At 35.1% G+C, this 18,877-nt stretch overlaps 1 protein-coding gene across 1 annotated transcript in view; it reads left to right on the forward strand.

Moving 5' to 3' along the window:
- Nucleotides 1–2,484, forward strand: part of LOC112869910 (small ribosomal subunit protein uS2-like) — a 207,499-nt gene extending 205,015 nt beyond the window's left edge. The window contains exon 7 of the mRNA XM_086702886.1: nt 2,432–2,484. The gene's annotated coding sequence lies outside the window, so the exon portion shown is untranslated. The remainder of the gene's footprint in view (nt 1–2,431) is intronic.
- Nucleotides 2,485–18,877: the final 16,393 nt, after the last annotated feature.

The raw sequence follows: 18,877 nt of genomic DNA on the forward strand, positions 1-18,877 counted from the left end.
TGGAAGAAATAGAGATAATAGTGGACATTGAAGCAAGTGTATGTAATACCCTAGGGGAAGTCAGGGGGTGAATCACATCCATTATATGACAAGAACACGTTTTAGTGCAACCAGAAACAAATTAATGGTAAAGTATTAAAAATTTAGGAATATAAAACTATTAAGGTTTTAAAATTAAATTACCTTTTAAGATGGTCTAAATAACAGACTAGTATTAGATCAAGAGAAAACAAAGTAGGTGGAAACGTTTCTGAAGGCAGCCCACTGGGAGATAGACGGCCAATGTGAAAGAAAAGTTAAGAGGTAAGGAATATGAAGACACTCATTCCAACAGGTTTTTATAGAAGTTCTAGAAGGAAGGCATAGAGAAAATACAAGATTTTGTTAGAACTGCTGTTAGAACTGTAAGATAATAAGAAATAGTACCAAAACATAGTACCAAAATGGTGGGTGAGGTGATAGCAACCAAAATAGTGTGGCCGGCCCAGAAGAATGTAACTCTAATAACCAAAGTTTATGATTTTGCACAAAAACTTTCTATTAGAGAAAGCCTTAATAAAAATAAAAAGCCATATAAGTAAAAGTTGGTAAATAAGCTGATGAGTCAGAGATTATTAGGGAAAGAGAAATTTCTGAGCTAAGGAACATACCGACACTAGAGTTCACATTATTAATGGTCACATAAGTAACTTAGAATGAATAAAAATGGACTCGTTTTTGACATTGCTGAAAAATGAACCACAAGCATGATAAAAATGCTTGAGAGAGAGAGAAAGGCTGGTGACATGCAATTAAAGTACTTACAGAGAAGCTGTTAGATCTGAGGGACAGAAATAATGCATCTGCCACAAAAGTAAATATTTATCCCTAACGTACAGTTTAAGAAATGAAACAAAAAATATTGTCCTATAAATTTGGGTGACAAAAACTTTAGAGAACTTTCTCTACAGAATGAGAGGATAAATTGTACTAGAGGAATAGTATTTAGAGGACACTACAGTAAAATGTGACACTAAGACACTAGTTTATTATCGATATATAAGGGTCAAGAATCCCTCGAGTAACCAGGCGGAAATAGAAAAAGTGATATACACAAGAGAAAAAAGTCAAGCTTACTTGATTTTTCATAGTAACTTGCTAGTGGACACATAGTATGTAGAAATTCTGAGAGAAAGAAATTACTACCAAAAGCTATTAAATAGGTCTCTTGTAATCCAGTTTAAAATTATTAAGTAGACATTCTCAAACATTTCTTCTTCCCCTGCTCCTTTCTTCCTTCTTTTCTTCCTTTTACCAATGTTTATTCACACCTTTTGTATGCCATGAACCATTCTAGTGACTAGAGATTAAATGGTGAACAGACAAAACATTGCCCTCCTGAAAAAATTCATTTCTGTGTGAGCAACATACAGTGAACAAGTAATATATAATAGACATTGTAATTTTATATAATATCAAGTGTCTAATTTCATACTGTATTGTGTTTTGAAGAAAATGAAGCCAAGTATAGGACCAAGAGCTGGTGGCTGGTTATTATTTTCAGTTGAGTGGTTCAGCAGACCATTTTTTAAAAATGATATGTAAAATGAGTCTTAAATGTTGGGCAACCTTGCAAAGATCTGGCAAAAGTGACTTTCAGGAAAAAATATCAATAAGTATATTGTCCCATTGATGGATATCAGCTTGGCCAGTTGAAAGATTTTTATGGCGCCAGGATAGCTATGGCATGGTGTGGAAAGATCAATGTAGGAGATAAATGTTGGTGAAGAAACCGTCAGCCAACTGTTCATGGCAGTGACATACTTGATGACCACTTCCAGCATAGAGGATTGGAAATAGCCTAACAATGTCTTCCACCAGGAGCAGCAGAACAAGGAGGTCAATTTACTCCATGGTTCTGGGTCTCCAAGAAAGGCATGACTCACACAGGCCCTGGACGGAATGAACTTTACTCACATAGTAAAGAAACAGAATTAAGATCCCCATCAATATAGGTCGTCGATTAGGCCATTGCGTCTTGTCCCACAGCCTACACAGGCAGTGATCTGCATGCACCTCCTTTGTGCTGAAGGCTAAGGGCTCCTTTCCCAACTAGCTGGAATGGAGATAGTGTATATGAGACATGCCTAAGCAAAGAAGCACGCATTGAGTCCAGAACAGAGAAATATGTTCCTACACCAGGTGGTCAGCCCAGAACAGACTGTGAGAGCTCTTTAATCTCTCTGTAAGAAAGTATTCCAGGCCCCAGGCCCATTCTTGTGCAATCAAGAGAAGTAGAAAGATTGCATGCATATGACTGCCTTTCTCAACACTGTCAAGTTTTTCTAGGACTTGGTAAGAAATTTTCACTTTAAGTGTAATGGGCAGATTTGGGAGGGTTTTAAGCTGAAGAGTGGTATATTTTCATTAACATTTTAAATAATCTCCCCAGATAATTCAAACGCAAGAAAATATCTCAGGAAGATGGAAGTACAGGTAAGTGGCTTGGACAGTGTCTAGACTACTAAAAAAAAATATTTACCGAATGAATTAATAAATATGGAAATCCTTATGGAGGAAATCATAAAATTTTCATGAGAGATGATAGACAAAAATGCTTTCCTAAAATCTCCATCTCCTAAGTTCATGCCATCAAACTGTATGAACCACTCAGCCTCTTGTTACAGTCTTCTCCAGTTTCCATTACTCCTTAAGATTTTAGCACTTAAACATCTTCCTCCTGTCATATGTTTGTTGGTGATTTTTTCAATACCCTGACCTGTCCATTATTTGATCTCCTCTCCTCATATCTGCTCATTTACTTTGGTTGCCCAACCCACTGATACCCTATACCTTGTCGTTACTATTAAATCACCATCTCTATAACCTCAATTTCAGTTATCCCACTTTTCAACTGTCATGCCTTCCTTTCAGCTGAAATGACTCTAAGAACTCCTGTACACAACTAGATGTAATTTCCGTGGATATTGTCTTCTGATTACTGTCCAACATTGCTTTGTATCCTTAATTTTATCCCTGTTAGCTTAAATTCCATACAGCGTCATTTAATCGCTCCCCTTCCACACACCCTCAACTCTTGCTCATTTCTGCTTCCACCGTATTCCCTCAGTAAAGCACTAACCCTAGTTAAATGTATGTCTTCATTTATGCCGTTACTGATCGAAGTAGATGAACATGGTTAGAAATAAATACCTACCATAATGATGGCATTGAATTTAAATTCATGATTAGTCATTCCGAGTAACAGCCTTACAGGCATACTTCTCTGTCACTTCTTCGAGGATTGCATCACATCTCCTGTTTCCTTCTATCGGTCGTTACTCTATGACTCCAGGGGGAAAAACCTTGAGAACACAGCAAATGTGAGGTGAAAGCCCATGAAGATAGCAATGACCTGATGTTGTCTAAATGTGCCAAGTAAACCAAGGGTGTACCTGGGGAGGAAAAAAAAAATACGTTGTTTACAAGAGACACACTTTAAATATAACAACACAAAACACTTAACTAGGAGGAGAATATGTATAATACAAACACTAACTCACAGATGGACAAAATAGAGTTTAAGTCAGGAAATGTTTGTAGAGACGAGAAGAAAAATTTCCTAATGATGAGTGAATTCACAAGGAAGATACCACAGTTTTAAATCTTCATGTACTAAAAGGTGTCACTTCAAACTATCTACATAAAAAGTATACAGAACTAAAAAAGGGAAGTCATGGGAGAGGGGCGATTTTATAGATGATAGAATAAAGATATAAAGACTGTAGAAAATCTGATCAACAAACATCAGAATAATGGCCCATGTATAGAATGGTGCAAAAACCAAGGTGGTAACTAAGAATTTCTTCATACATGGGAAACATAGATGCCAAAAGTGACTCTATGCTCTGAAGAAATTTCCACAGGGACTCCAAAGAATTATGGATTATGTTCTCTGAAAGCAAAATTAATCTAGACATTAATTCAAAAAACAAGAAAAAAACTAGAAAATTCTCAATTGTCTAGAAATTGAATGAATTATTCTAATAATTCCAGAGTCAAAAAAGTTCCTGGAAAATTAGAAAATATTTTGAAAATAAAATAGAAATATGTCATAACAAAATTTGTGGGGAACAACTAGGGTGTATATATTAAAATATTGAAATTTTGCATATATAAATATTAAAACCAAATGAACTAATTTCAATGTCAAGAATCTAGAAGAATTTACAATATACCAAATCTAAAGAAAAGGAAAGGAATAATAAACATGAGAACAAAAACTAATCTAAAACATAATAAAACTTATAATAAAAAGGTAAATTAAAATAATGATACTATGAAAAACTTAACAGTTACTAAAATCTTAGCCAGACTTATACAAAAAATAGATTGCTAATATGAGAACTAAAAATTGGATATCCAAACATGCTGCAGACAGCAAAAGTGAGAGAGATATTCTGGCTTTCACTTAAGAGATAGAGCCTATTGTTAACATTAACAACTCAGGCAACAACAGATGTTGGCGAGGATGCGGAGAAAGAGGATCTCTTTTGCATTGTTGGTGGCAGTGCAAGCTGGTGCAGCCACTCTGGAAAACAGTATGGAGGTTCCTCAAAAATCTAAAAATAGAACTACCCTATGACCCAGCAGTTGCACTACTAGGCATTTAGCCACGGGATACAGGTGTGCTGTTTCGAAGGGACACATGCACCCCCATGTTTATAGCAGCACTAGCAACAATAGCCAAAGTATGGAAACAGCCCAAATGTCCATCGAGGGATGAATGGAAAAAGATGTGGTATATATATACAATGGAGTGTTACTCGGCAATCAAAAAGAATGAAATCTTGCTATTTGCAACTACGTGGATGGAACTGGAGGGTATTATGCTAAGTGAAATTAGTCAGAGAAAGACAATTATCATATGACTTCACTCATCTGAGGACTTTAAGAGACAAAACAGATGAACACAAGGGAAGGGAAACAAAAATAATATAAAAACAGGGAGGGGGACAAAACAGAAGGGACTCATAAATATAGAGAACAAACTGAGGGTTGCTGGAGGGGTTCTGGGAGGGGGGATAGGCTAAATGGTTAAGGGGTATTAAGGAATCTACTCCTGAAATCATTATTTCACTAAATGCTAACTAATTTGGATGTAATTTTAAAAAATAAAAGATAAAATTAAAAAAAAAATCAAGTGATGAAAAAATAAGAGAGCCTATTGAAACATCTGTCTTGATTCAACATAAAGAACTTTTAATATGCACTTATAAACTTCTACAAAGAGTGCTGATAAAAACTATATAATAGAAAATTCATAAAATGTGTTATTACATATTTCTTAAAAATAAAAATTTTACAAAAATTCATATGTGATCACTACTTTAGAGTACTAATTGATAGTAACTTCTATTAATTGATTTAATGTCATAAACAGTTTTATTTTTATAAGCTGAAATATGCAGATAATATTATCAGGCAAAAGCAAAGGATTTGTATGTTTTGCTAACAGACAGTGTTATTTTGGAACATATAAAATAATAGCTTCTTGGGGAGCCTGGGTGGCTCAGTCAGTTGGGGCGTCTGACTTTGGCTCAGGTCACGATCTCATGGTTTGTGAGTTCAAGACCTGCATCAGGCTTTGTGCTGGCAGGTCAGAGCCCGGAGCCTGCCTCAGATTCTGTGTCTCCCTGTCTCTCTGCCCCTACCCTGCTTGCCCTTTCTCTCTTTCTCTCTCTCTCTCCCTCCCTCCCTCCCTCCCTCCAAAATAAACAAACACTAAAAAAGAAAAATAATAGGTCATTTTCTTGTAAAATATTCCATGCTTATAAAGCAAGTATAAAGATGATGATATATTCTGTTCATATAAGAAATTATCTGTTGATTCATACTTAATAGTTTAACAAAATAAGTTATTTCAACATAGAGTACAATGACAGGCATAGAAAAGATAATCAAGGGGCGCCTGTGTGGCTCAGTCAGTTGAATGTCCAACTCTTGATTTTGGCTCAGGTCATGATCCCAGGGTCATGGGATCAACGCCTGCATCAGGGTCCATTTTGAGCATGGAGCCTGCTTGAGATTCTCTCTCTGTCCCTCTGCCCCTATCCCCTTCTTGCTCTCTCAAATAAAAAAGAAAATGAAATGAAATGAAATGAAATGAAATGAAATGAAATGAAATGAAATGAAATAATAAAAAGATACTCAAAACCCATTATAGGGAGCCTGCGTGACTCAGTTGGTTAAGCATTCAACTCTTGATTTCGACTCAGGTCATGATCTCACTGTTCATGAGGTGAAGTCCTGTATCAGGCTCTGTGCTGACAGTAGGGAGTCTGTTTAGGGTTCTCTCTCCCTCTCTCTGTCTGCCCCCCACTCCATTCACATCCTCTTTCTCCCTTTCTCTCTCTCTCTCAAAATAAGTAAATAAACCTAAAAAAAAAAATACCTTTGTGAATGATCAACTATAGTTTGTAGAGATGTATCTCAATTTCACAAATGAAACTTTATTAAATTATTCATTCCAATTATATTCAAATTTAATCTATTGTTATTTTCATCTTACACATTAAAGTGTTAATGTGTCGTAGTAATAGTGCAATCCCTTTGCTTGCTTTGATGTATTTCTTGGAAAGTTGTTCAAAGGGCTTTTTTTTTAATAAAATATTTGTAACATCAACTTATAATGTTAGCTGTGCTTGACATCATAGGAGGTCCTGGAGCTACAAAAAGAAATAAAGTAGCTTCATAAGGAATAAAACACTTGGGAGTAACTTAACAAAGGAGATAAAAGACTTGTATAATGAAAGCCACAAAACATTGCTGAAAGAAATTGAAGAAGACATTGCTAAATGGAAAGACATTCCATGTTCATGGATTAGAAGACTTAATGTTGTTAAGATGTTGGTACTTTGCAAAGTGATGTACAGATTCAATGCAATCCCTATTAAAATCTCAATGACATTTTTGTAAAAATAATTTTAGGGACATCTGGTTGGCTCAATCGGTTAAGCATCTGACTTTGGCTCAGGTCATGAACTTGTGGTTCATGGGTTCATGCCCCATGTTGGGCTCTGTGCTGACAGCTCAGAGCCTGGATCCTGCTTCAGATTCGGTGTCTCCCTCTCTCTCTGCCCCTCCCTCATGCATGCTCTATCTCTCTCTCTGTCTCAAAATAAATTTAAAAAAACATAAGAAAAATATTAAAAAATAATAATGATTTTTTTAAATCCAAAAATTCAAATGGAATCTCAAGAAATTCTGAGTAACCAAAACAGTTTTGAAAAGGAAAAACAAAGTGAGAGGACTCATAGTTCCTAATTTCAAAACTTACTCAAAAGTACAGTAATCAAAACTGTGGTACCACCATAAAGACAGATATATAGACCAATGGAATAGAATACAGAACCCAAATATAAACTTTCATATATACAGTCAAAAGAATTTCAGCAAGTATGGCAAGATCATTCAATGGGAAAGCATCATCTTTTCAACAAGTTGCTCTGGGAAAACTGGATATCCACATGCAAAAGAATGAAATTGGATCTTACTTTATACCATACATAAGAATTAACTCAAAATGGATTAAAAATCTAAATGTAAGAGCTAAAATTATAAAATTCTTAGAGGAAACACAGAGCAAATTCATGGCAATAGATGTGACAATGATATGTCTTGGATATGATACTGAAAACAGGCCACAAAAGAAAAAAAAAATTGGACTTCATCAAAATACATTTTTTGCATCAAAGGACACTATCAAGACACTTAGAAGACAACCTACAGAATAGGAGAAAACATTTGTAAATCATACATCTGATAAAGGACTAACCTTTAGAACGGATTAAAAACTACAGCAGCAGCAAATAACCAACCCAAATAAAAATAGGCAAAGGATTTGAATATACGTTTCTCCAAAGGAGATATACAAATGACTAATAAGCACAAGAAATAATGGTCAGCATAACTAATAATTAGGAAAATGCAAATGAAAACCACAATTACATCTTACTTCACATACATTAGAATGGCTATTATTTTTTTTAAGGCAGAAATAACAAATGTTAGCAAGGATGCGGAGAAGTTAGAACTTTTCTGAAGTGCTGGTGATAATGTGAAATGGTATGGCGTCTGTGGAAGACAGTAAGGTGGTACTTCAAAAACGTAAACACAGAATCACCATATGACTCCGTAATTCCATTTCTAAGTGTATACCCAAAAGTATTGAAAGCAAGACCTTGAAGAGATATTTGTATGCCGATGTTTATGGCAACATTATTTACAATAACCAAAACATAGAAATAACTCAAATGTTCATTAACAGAAAAATGGATAAAGGAAATGCAGTAAGTACACATTAGGTAATTTATTCAGCTTACAAAGGAAGGAGATTATTACGTATGTTACAATTTGAGAATATGATGCTAAGTACAGTCAGCCTCACACAAAAAGGCAAATATTGTATTATTCTATTTATATGAGGTACCTAGACAGTTAAATTCCTAGAGACAAAAAGTAGAATAGTGGTTTTTAGGAAGTGAGGGAAGGACAGAATGAGAAGTTGTTGTTTAAATGGTACAGAGTTTCAGTTTGAGATAATGAAAATTTCTAGAGATGAATAGTGGTGATGATTTATACTATAGAGAACATAGCACAATGTCTGGCAAGTTATGGGAACCAAAATTTTTTTAATGAAATGTATTATTTGGCAGTAGATCAGATATTTATTATTTCATATTTTGCTTCAGTGTAGATTTCTAAAATGTACTATAGTTACTATTAAATATAAAAAAAATTACCCATTTTTATCATAATTTTAAATATTTATTTGCTTTTTGTTCTGTTGTCTCCCACTGAAAGAGAAAATCCCTGTGTTTGGAAACTACCAACACTTTTAGTGCTCATGAAAAATGTTTGAATTTATTTATATCTTCACAAGTAATTTGCTTTCATTACATTGAATAAAATGTTTATAAAATGATTTTAATAAGAAAATTAAATATCAGAGCTGAAATTCTAGGTATGTATTCTCCATTCTATTTTTAATGATTTAAAAATGGATGACATGGTTTGATTTTATAATACACGTCTGAAAAACAGACAAAGCATAGAATTAAGTTAAAATGTAGAGACAATGAGGCTATGATGTAGTTATGTTTAAACATCAAGAATAGTAACTAACATATATTAGTTTAATAAGGAAAACGACTTAACAAAAGTGCAGTTTCTTGATATTGTATACTTACATTCCAATGATGATACGCAGTCATGTATCAGAGTTTCTAATATCAGCCTGCACTAAGTTCAGGATCATCATCCAAAATAATCAGGCCACTGTGAACTAGCCAATGAAAGATTTACTAAACTCTGCAATTTCATTTCTACTATGTGCTCAGCATTATATTATTTTATATATAACGGCTCTGATCTTGAGAGAGTCCTTAGAGCCAGATATAAGAGAGAAAGTTTAGTTTATATAATATACGTACATTCCACAAATAATGGCATATAAGGATTTCAATCCATAATTATTTCCCTTTTTACATCATTAGGGCTTTGCATTGATGTTCTTGTCTGCTCTGCAGTGCACAGTTATTTTTATCTTATTTCGACCCAGAAACTTGGCAAAGCAGGTAAATCTCTCTAAATTTCTAGCTCTGAATTACTATTCAAAATAAAGTCCTAGATCACTCCATAATATAATTCAGAGTTAATTTATTAAGTTTCGTAAGAACCCATTACAGAATGTTCTCTTTTCTTTGATGTTACAATTTCATTTGTATTTTATGTTTTTATATTAATCACCGAGTGCTCATCGCAGGCACACTCCTTAACCTCCGTCACATATTTCACCCATCCTCCAATCCATCTGCTTTCTGGTAATCATCAATTTGTTCTACATAGTCAGAGTCTGTTCGTTGATTTCTCTTTCTCTCTCTTCTTTCCCCTTCACTTGTTTGTTTTGTTTCTTAAATTCTACATTTGAGTGAAACCATATTGTACCTGTTTTTCTCTGACTTATTTCCCTTAGCATTATACTCTCTAAATCCATCCATGTCCCTACAAATGGCAAGATTTCATCCTTTGTTGTGGCTGAATAGTATTTCATTGTACGTACACACCACATCTTCTTTATCCATCAATCAGTAGACGCTGGGCTGCTTCCATATCTTGGCTGTTGTAAATAATGCTGCTATAAACATAGAGGTGTAGGTATCGCTTTGAATTAGTGTTTTGTATTCTTTGGGTAAATACCCAGTAGTGCAATTGCTGAATAGTAAGTAATAGTAAGTTCTATTTTTAACTTTTTGAGGAACCTGCACTCTTTTCCAGTGTGGCTGCACCAGTTTGTATTCCCATCAGTAGTGCAAAGGTTTCCTTTTTCTCCACATCCTTGCCAATATCTCATTTCTGATGTTTTTGATTTTAGCCGTTCTCTCAGGTGTGAGGTGGTATCTCATTACAGTTTTGATTTTCATTTTCCTGATGGTAAGTGATGATTAACATCTTTTCATGTCTGTTGGCCATCTGTATGTTTTCCTTGGAGAAATGTCTATTCTCTTCTGCCTATTTTTTTTATTGTATTATTTGTTTTTTGGATGTTGAGCTGTATCAGTTATTTATATATTTTGGACATTACCCCTTTATTTGATATGCCAATTGCAAATATCCTCTCCCATTCCACAGGTTGCCTTTCAGTTTTGTTACGCTGTGCAGAAGATTTTTGTTTTGATGTCATTCCAGTAGTTGAGTTTGCTTTTGTTTCCCTTGCATCAGAAGACCTATCTAGAAAAAAGTTGCTACAGCCAGTGTCAGAGAAGTTACTGCCTGTGTTCGCTTCTAGGATTTTTATGGTTTCAGGTCTCACATTTAGATCTTTAATCCATTTTGAATTTATTTTTGTGTATGGTGTAAGAAAGTGGTGCTCTTTCTTTGTGTTGCATGTTGCTGTCCAGTCTTCCCACCACCATTTGTTCGAGACTGTCCTTTCCTCATTGATATTCTTTCTTGCTTTGTCAAAGATTAATTAACCATATAGCTGTTGGTTTATTTCTGGATTTTCTGTTGCGTTCCATTGATCAATTTTGTGCCAGTACCGTACTGTTTTGCTTATACAGTTTTGTAATAATGCCTGAAGTCCAGAATTGCGATGCCTCCAACTTTGCTTTTCTTTTTCAGGGTTGCTTTAGCTATTCAGGGTCTTTTGTGTTTCTATACAAATTTTAGCATAGTTTGTTCTAGTTCTGTGAAAAATACTCTCAGTACTTAGATAGGGAAAGCAATGTGTAGATTGCTTTGGGTAGTGTAGAAAAAATATTTGTTTTTCCAATACATGAGCATGGAATGGTTTTCCATTTATTTGTGGTGTCTTCAATTTCTTTCATTAGTTACTTATAGTTATCAGAGTACAGGTCTTTCACCCCATTAGTTAGGTTTATTCCTAGGTATCTGATTTTTTTAAATTATTGTATACTTTTATTTTTTTTTTATTTTTTTTCAATATATGAAGTTTATTGTCAAATTGGTTTCCATACAACACCCAGTGCTCATCCCAAAAGGTGCCCTCCTCAATACCCATCACCCACCCTCCCCTCCCTCCCACGCCCCATCAACCGGTATCTGATTATTTTTGATGCCATTTTAAATGGGATTGTTTTCTTAATTTCTCTTTCTACTGCCTCATTTTTAGTGTGCAGAAAGGCAACACATTTCTGTACATTGATTTTGTATCAGGCTCTTTACTGAATTTGATTATCAGTTTTAGCAGGTTTTTGGTGGAGTCTTTAGGGTTTTCTATGTAGAGTATCATGTCATCTGCCAAAAGCGAAATTTTTACTTCTTTCTACTGATTGGGATTACTTTATTTTGTTGTTGTTGTTGTTGTTGTTGTTGTTGTTGTTGTTGTCTGGTTGCTGTGCCTAGGACTTCCAGCATTATGTTAAATAGAAGTGGTGAGAGTAGACGTCCCTGTCTTCTTCCTGACCATAAAGAAAAGCTCTTAGTTTTTCCCCACTGAGGATGATGTTCACTGTGGGTTTTTCATATATGGCCTTTATGATTTTGAAGCATGTTCCCTCTACACCTACTTTGTTGAGGGTTTTTTTTTTTTATCATAAATGGATGTTTTCCTTTGTCACATGCTTTCTCTGCATCTATTGAAATGATTATATGGTTCTTATCCTTTCTCTTATTGATGTAATGTATCAGGTTGATTGATTTGGAAATATTGAACCACACTTGCAACCCAGGAATAAATCCCTCTTGATTGTGGTAAATATATTTTTTAACATATTGTTGGATTCAGTTTGCTAGTATTTTACTGAGAATTTTTGCATCTATATATATCAGAGATACTGAACTGTAGTTTGTAGAGGCTTTTTCTGGTTTTAGTATCAGGGTAATGCTGGCCTGATGGAACGAATTTCCTTCCTCATATATTTTTTGGAATAGTTTGAGAAGATATGAATTCTTTTTTAAATGTTTGGTAGAATTTGCCTGTGAAGCCAATTGGTCCTGGACATTTGTTTGTAGGGAGTTTTTGATTACTAATTCAATTACTTTGCTGGTAATTGGTGTGTTCAAATTTTCTTCTTCTTGTTTCAGTTTTGGTAGGTTATGCGTTTCTAAGAATCCATCCATTTCTTCTAGGTTGTCCAATTTATTTGCACATAGTTCTTCATAATATTCTCTTATTATCCTTTGTATTTCTGTGGCACTGGTTGTTATTTTTCCCTTCTTTTTTGTAATTTTATTTATTTAGGATTTTTCTCTTTTTTCTTGATAAGTCTGGGTAGATTTTTATCAATTTTATTGATTTTTTTTAAGGAACCAGCTAATGATTTTATTGAGCTGTTCTATTTTTTTATATTCTATATCATTTATTTCTGCTCAATCTTTATTATTTTATCTGCTGGTTTCAGGTTTGTTTATTGTTTTCTCTAGCTCCTTTAGATACAAGGTCATTTATTTGGATCTTTCTTGCTTGTTGAGATAAGCCTGTATTGCTGTAAACTTCCCTCTTACGAGCCCTTTTGCTCTTTCCCAAAGGTTGTGAACTGTTGTGTTTTCATTTTCATTTGTTTCCATGTGCTTTTTAATTTCTTCTTTTATTTTCTGATTTACTTATTCATTGTTTAGTAGCATGCTATTTAACCTCCATGTATTTGTGGTCTTTCAAGTTTTTCTCATGTACTTTACTTCTAGTTTCATAGCATTGTGATCAGAAAAGATGCATCGTATGACTTTGATCTTGTGGAATTTGTTGTGATTTGTTTGTGGCCTAATGTGTTGATCTGTTTTGGAGAATACCCCATGTTCTCTAGAAAAGAATGTGTACTCTGCTGTTTTAGGAAGGAACATTCTGAGTATATCTATAAAATCTGGTCCTGTGTGTCATTCAACGCCGTTATTTCCTTGTTGATTTTTTGTTCAGATGATCTGTCCATTGATGGAAATGGGGTGTTAAAGTCCCCTACTATTTTGTAGTATTACTGATTAGTTTCTTTATGTTTGTTATTAACTGTTTTGTGTATTTAGGTGCTTCATTGTTGAGTGTATAAATATTTGTAATCGTTATACCTACTTGTTGGGTCATCCTCTTTATTTTTATATAGTGTCCTTCTTTATCTCTTGTTACAGTCTTTGTTTTAAAGTCTATTTTGTCTGATATAAGTAATGCTACTTTGGCTTTCTTTTGACATACATTTTCATGATAAATATTTCTTCATCCCCTGACTTTGAATCTGCAGGTGACTTTAGGTCTAAAATGAGTCTTTGCAGGCAACAGATCGATAGGTCTTATTTTTGTATCCATTCTGTTACCCTATGTCTTCTAACTGGAGCTTTTAGTCCACTTACATTCAAAGTAATTATTGATAGATATATACTTATTGCCATTTTATTACTTATTTTCTGGTTGTTTCTGAAGATCTTCTCTGATCCTTTTTGATCTTTCTTTCTTATAGTTTGCTGGTTTTCTTTGGTGATGTATTTGGATTTCTTCCTCTTTACCCTTTGCATATTTATTAGTGGTTTCTGATTTGTGATTACCATTAGGTTTATATATAATATCTTTAGCATATAGCAGTTTATATTAAGTTGATGATTATTTAAGTTTGAACCCATTCTTTACTCTTCTTCTCTCCACTATTTAAGTATGTATTATTTTACATTCTTTTATTTTGTGAGTTCCTTGGATGATTTCTTTTAACAATAATATTCATGTTTACTATTTTGTAAAGGTGTTTCCTACCACCATACTACCATTTTGGTAGTACCATTTTCTCTCTACTCAGACTCCCCTTTACTATTTCTTGCAGGGTTGGTTTAGTGGTCATGAACTAGTTTAGTTTTTCATTTGTCTGAGAAACTCTTCACCTCTCCTTCTATTCTGAATGATTGCCATGTTAGATACACTATTCTTGGCTGCAGAATTTTCCCGTTCAGCGCTATGATTATATCATGCCACTCCTATCTGGCTTGGAAAGTTTCTGCTGAAAAATATGCTGTAGCCTAATGGATTTCCTTTGTATATAACAGTCTTTTTTTTGTCATGCTACTTTAAAATTTTTTCCTTATCACTTTATTGTGCTATTTTAATTACAGTGTGTCTTAGTGTGGATATGTGTTTGTTGTTTTTATTGGGGGTCCTCTGAGTCTGCTGAATCTGGATATCTGTTTCTTTCTCCAGATGATAGAAGTTTTAAGTTATTATTTCTTCAAGTAAATTCTCTGCCCCTTTTCTCTCTTTTTCTTCAGAGACTCTTATAATATGAATGTTGCTATGTTTGATAGTCAGTGAGTTTTCTAAGTCTCTTCTTGGTGTGCATAATTATTTTTTCTTTCTTTTGTTCAGCTTGATTACTTTCCATCACCCTTTCTTCTAGGTTGTTGATTCATTCTTCTGCTTCTTCCAGCCTGCTGTTCATTGCATCTAGCATGTTTCTAATCTTGTTTATTGCACTCTTCATTTCTGATTTTTTTTTTTTTTTTACCTCTGTGTTAAGGGTCTCACTAATGTCTTCCACTCTTTTCTCAATTCCAGTGAGTATCCTTATGACCATTGCTTTAAATGCTCCATCATGTATATCTCTTTTGCTTAGATCTCTAGCTATGGCCTTTTCCTGTTCTTTCATTTGTGGCAAATTTCTCTCTCTTCTCATTTTGTCTAAGTCTCTGCCTGTTTCTCTGTGTTAGGAAAGTCAGCTATGTCTCCTATTCATGAGGGTAATGACACTTTAGGAAGTGTCTCCTGTGTGTGCTGCATGCACTCTGCTTTTGTGTTCTGACCCCTTTATCCTTCAGCTCTGTCATCTACAGAGGCTATCTTTGTCTGTTGTGGGCAATATTTGGTCCCTAGCCTGAATGTGGTGAGTTTTAACTAGTGTATCCTAGTGTGCTTATGAAATGAGACATCTCACTACCATTGCCAGAACTGAGGTTCCACAAAATTACCACTTGGGAAATGCAGTCTTGCAGGATTTGGGCCAATTTGAGAGAGGGGTTCCACTGTGCTGGGACTGAGGCAAGAATGACTGAGCTGGTGGAGCTTTGTGTAAACTAACTTAGGTAGTGAGTGTCAGTGATGTGCTGGTTTCTGCAGGTGGCTCTCTGTTTGTGTTGAGGAATGTGGGAGGGAAGTGGCCCTTCTCAGTTCCTGTGTCCCCAGAGGGGTCTTCTATGAATGCTGCCTCTCTAGAACATGCTCCAAGATGAATAAATAATCTCCCCACTAGGTGTTCAGGTACTCGTCAGATTGCTCTTTCCACTCTGTATGTCCATGAGCTGTTTGCCCTGCCTTCCGTCCAAGACCAGCCCCAGTTCCCTCTGGGGTCTATTCAAGCCAAACTTGCTGACCCTTAAAACTCTAGGCATTACGCCCTTTGGGTTGCTAGAGCTCATGAAATTTGGCATTTCTGCTTTCTAAGCCAATTGATATGGGAATTCTTTTTCCCCTTATGCTCCTCTGTGTGCTAGTCTCTCTCTTGCCCTTCTCCAAGACTGTGGCTCCCTTTCCATTGTGGTGGCCAAGATCGATTTCTCTCCCAAACTGCATCTCCACCCTTCCTACCTTCTTCAGTGTGGCCTCTTCTCTACCTTTAGTTGTAGAGTTTGTTTACCAGTCTTGAGGTCGATTTTTGCAGTACTTAGGATGACTTTATAGTTATCTAGTTGTATCTAGTTGTATTCATGGGATAAGGAAAGTCTAGGGTCGTTCAACTCCGCCATCATTTCCTTCGCTCACTGGAATATTCTGAATTGAAATTCTCTGTACCTTTTCTAAGATATTAACTATCCAATTTCAGACTAAGCCTAAAAATCCTGAGTAAGTAATTTAACTTTGACTTTCACCAGAAGCACCAAACCTGTGCTTTTCAGAATATTTCATGCCATCCATGTACCAGATTATTTAGAAACTCCCCCCTCCCCTCCCTAGATTCTACCCATAGTCTTTGCCTATCATTAGCATGCTGTTGTACGTAGGAAACCTTTCGTGAAAACCTCACAAATTGTTTTTCAAAGAGATTCCATTGTTCTGTTAATAAAAAGTGTATAGTTAAGATGTCCATAAAAATCTTATCAGATATTTAAATGAGGTTTGCATATCTAAATACAAAACAGTTTTATCACCTACAGGTTAGTTAGGGTTCCTAGTCACGTGCAGGATATTCACATGCAGGTTATTTTTAAAGAAACTTTGTGTTCCCAATCTTCATTCTTTGAGTTACAAACAAAAAAATTATAAGAAGCTGAAAATTACCTATAGAATTAAACAGACTTAACTTAATCTTATATTATTTTTATATTGCATGATAATCAATTTTGTTTTCTGATTGGGGAGACGAGTTAAAACTTTTGTAGCCTTTGCAACACTAAAAAGGACAGTTGCAGCAAAATTTTTCTAATTAAATAAGATTCTTAGAAACAGATTTGCTGAGTCAGAACACTACTTTTCTCAGCTCTGCTTATTCCTTAGAAAATTACACATTTAAAGCATAAAATAAAATAACAGCAATATTTTCCTGTGAAAGAAATAACTATGTGATAAGTGTAAGTATGCAATGATATGTATATAAAGGGTTTCATGTTTCATGTGGAATACCCAGCTCCTTGTAGAACCAACAATCAAGTATTGCTGAAATATATGTCATCACTTTTACACATTGTTAGATTGAGGTATTTTTCACATTGTCACAATGCATCAGTTCAATTCTATAAATGTACTTGGTATTATTTTTCTTAATATTTCTTCAGCAGTAAAATAAGCCAAAAAGCTCCTCTGTGCAAGTAATTCAGCAGGCAGTGACTGGGTATATAACGATCCCAGGAAAGATGCGCATGGACACTATTCTAACCAGCAGTTTTTTTTTTTTGTTTTTTTTTTGTTTTTTTTTTTTTTAATTTTTTTTCCAACGTTTATTTATTTTTAGGACAGAGAGAGACAGGGCATGAACGGGGGAGGGGCAGAGAGAGAGGGAGACACAGAATCGGAAACAGGCTCCAGGCTCTGAGCCATCAGCCCAAGGCCTGACACGGGGCTCGAACTCACGGACCGCGAGATCGTGACCTGGCTGAAGTCGGACGCTCAACCGACTGCGCCACCCAGGCGCCCCCTAACCAGCAGTTTTATTGGACCAGAGATGTTACGCACTTTTAGATAACATTATTCCACAATGAGATGGTATCTTGCAAGCTATCTCTCTTAAATTTAAATACTTTCTGTCTGCATTTGGGGAAATTTTTAAATACTGCGTTCTTCATAGAAAAATATTCAGAGTATTTTATGGAAGCATGTTTTTCTAAGATTATCAGAAAGAAAGATGGAATACTGAAAAACAGTATGTCTGAGAATGGTTTTAATTAAGTAGAAATTATTAAGGTTGTCAGCAAATAAAGCATAGATATAGATAACATATATCTCATGACTTTATTTCTAATGATTGTATTTAAAGTTATTTTTTAATCTTATAAATGAAAGACTTATAAATCTTATAAATCAGAGACCATCTGATTGCATATTTTGCTTCTAGTAATAATGTAAATTCACCGAAAAAATATACTTATCCCCTGACATCCAAAGTAAGCCAAATAAACCACAAAATCATTGTTTTTTTTTTATTTGTCTGTTTGTTTGTTCATTTGTTTTACCATCAAGACCTGAAGGTTCAATAAAAGTTAATCAACCAAATTTCAGATAGTGACATTACTTTCTAGGAAATCAGGGAATCATGGCCGATCTCATCACTTCACCTCTGGTGAGTAGTGATAATGCTAAAAATCTACCACAGAAACAGTAAAGAGGAAGTGCAACTATTATAAATGCAATGAACATCTTATGACTGCACATGGACTATTATAACTGGTTAGGATGCTGAGGCACCACAGCCGTCACATGAGTCTGCACCTGGCTGCCAATTATGTCTCGTATGTTTTCGCATATGCATGGAGATTCTTTATCAAAGACTAAGGTCAGGGCATCATAAATTAACTAAAGGCACTTCAGACTTTCAGCAACTGAAATCTGGGATTGGCACTGAAGAACTCAGAGAAAATTTCCAAGACATGGTTGGCTTTCAACTCTGGAAAGATAAAGGCAGAAAACTTGAAAGAAATTCTTCCTGACTATTCTCAGCCTTCACACAAGGTAAATCATCTGTATCTACTCCAAAGACTAGAATCATGGCCTGAGGCCACAGCCAAGAGTAAGCCAAGGGCAGGACTAGAAAACAGATTTCTCTATTAACCCAAAACCTAGAAGCCTGTCTGTGAAGCAAAGATACCTTAAGATTCCTGAAGATTGGGCTTGGCTCTAAAGAACAAATGGTTTATCAGAATAATACCAGTGATGGGGTGCCTGGATGGCTCAGTCGGTTAAGCGTCCGACTTCAGCTCA

This window comes from Puma concolor, chromosome B1 (assembly GCF_028749965.1).
Source record: "Puma concolor isolate L17-30 chromosome B1, mPumCon1.1.hap2, whole genome shotgun sequence".
Taxonomy (NCBI): Eukaryota; Metazoa; Chordata; class Mammalia; order Carnivora; family Felidae; genus Puma; species Puma concolor.